The sequence below is a fragment of the Giraffa tippelskirchi genome, chromosome 3, assembly GCF_054371585.1.
Source record: "Giraffa tippelskirchi isolate mGirTip1 chromosome 3, T2T-mGirTip1v1.2.pri, whole genome shotgun sequence".
NCBI classification, from domain to species: domain Eukaryota; kingdom Metazoa; phylum Chordata; class Mammalia; order Artiodactyla; family Giraffidae; genus Giraffa; species Giraffa tippelskirchi.
In genome coordinates this window covers 106701057-106703096 of record NC_137277.1, presented here as the reverse complement: position 1 = coordinate 106703096, position 2040 = coordinate 106701057, and the positions used below count along the sequence as shown (strand labels likewise).

Sequence of the window (2040 nt, the reverse complement as noted above, 5' to 3'; positions counted from 1 at the left end):
ATTTCAGAAAATACTAATTTCTCTCTTTTACTATTCAAAATTCACCCAATAGGATGATCCGAAAAGTATTAAGACCACGTGTCATCTAAAAACGTTTTCTCACAAACCTCCACCTGTTTTTCTTTATTCTGGCACATGTATATTTAAATTTATAATCACCAGCATAAATGTGTCAATAATCTAGAGTGACACTGTCTATTTAAATGGCATTGAAACCAGAGTAGTGGGAACTGTCCCTTAGTAGTTGGAGACACTAAAAGTAAACATGGCTGCTACATGATGGTAATTTATTGGAAGGCCACTCATAGAAACGGAATCTCTTTCCTAAAAGATTAAAAACATATTGCCATTTCAAACCCAGCCCTGCAGGATGGCTCCTGCAAAGAAGGGCGGTGAGAAGAAGCAGCGCTGGTCCACCATCAACGAGGTGGTGATCAGAGAATTCACTATCAATATTCACAAGTGCATCCGTGGAGCACAAGTGTGCCCCTTGGACACTCAAAGAAATTTGGAAATTTTCCGTGGAGGAGATGGGAAGACCGGATGTGAGCATCAACACCAGGTTCAACAAACGCATCTGGGCCACAGGAATAAGGAATGTCCCATACCAGATCTGTGTGCAGTTGTGCAGAAAATGTAATGAAGACAAAGATTCCCCAAACAAGCCCTCCACGTTGGTTACCTAGAAGCCCGTCATCACCTTCAAAAATCTTTAGTTAATGTGGATGAGAACTAACTGCTGATTGTCCAATAAAGTTATTGAACTGCCAAAAAAAAAAAGAAACTGGTTCTTAGGGATAAAGTTGACATCTGCTAGTACATATGTATGTTTTACAGGTGTCTCAGCACTGTAAATTCAACATCTGCCTTCACTTGTGTTGAGCAACTTTCTGGTTTTAGCTAAATTGTTTTAGAAGATGTTCATTGAAAACTCAAGAGGTTTTTTTTTTTTTAATTTGAAAATGTGTTTTCATTTAGCATTAAGCTGTAGCATGTAAACAGTGGTCTGAAAAACACTGTGCTCTTCAAGATCCTTGCTTCACATTTCTCTGTCCACCTAACCCTGTTCTCAACCTGCCACCAAGACAGTCTAGTGATTATGGATAGTGATAAAGAAAACACTTGAGAGCCCAGCAGATAAAAGTATAAATTGACCATTTATTAGCTGAGTAAATAACAGCATCTATGAATCTCAGTTTTCTCATCTAAGAAGAAAAATTTCCATGCTGAACCATTATGAGGATTATTTCAAAAGTAAGTCTAGAATTTATCATTGTTCTGACCCAATTTGTAGTGCATATTTTTTTTTTTCAGTTTTCAGTTGTGACTTTATTCACCTTAGTTCATTAAAAATGTTTTAAAGATCCTATAAATAGAGTGACCACCCACTAATGTGGGATATAAGTTAAGTCAGCCCTCTCAGCACGTTATTTTTGTCTTTAAAAAGCAGAGTTTCTTATAGGAATCTTATTGATCACACAGTAGTTACAAGAATGTCAGATATAATGATGTATACAATCTAAACAAGACAGGCTAATTAAGAATATACATAATGTAAAAATATACATATTAAAAGTTACATGTGGACAGATGCATGCAGCAGTAAGAGTAGATTGGGGCTGAGCACCTACAGTAAATAACTGCCACTAACAGATAACAGGTTTTCCACACAAGTCTAGATACACAAGCGTGAATGGTGACCTGCTACATGTACAGTCTCAAGTGGGTCTATGATCCTTCTGTGGTAGCTCTCACAAAAAATGGTACATAGTGAACCCTATGCAGGTAGTAGGAAGCACTCATTATTTATTCTAGTTGGACTTTGAAAATATCTAACGTTTGACATTAATATCTGTGAAGAACGTTTCCTTATATATTTTTATTAATATTTATTCTGAAATCTGTTTTGATCTCTCAGCTTATTTAAAATTTCACCAAAAAATTCTTCAATTGCACTTACTAAAATTTTGCTCTGTGTCATCATTTATTCAGAAACCTGTTGCTTTCTTGTCAACAGTTCTTCATTCATCATCAGTGAAT

The 2040-nt window shown here is 36.0% G+C and overlaps 1 pseudogene; it reads left to right on the top strand.

Annotated features, from left to right (window-relative positions):
• Positions 1 to 370: 370 nt before the first annotated feature.
• On the top strand, positions 371 to 736 carry LOC145541531 (large ribosomal subunit protein eL31 pseudogene; annotated as a pseudogene).
• The last annotated feature ends 1304 nt before the right edge of the window (positions 737 to 2040 follow it).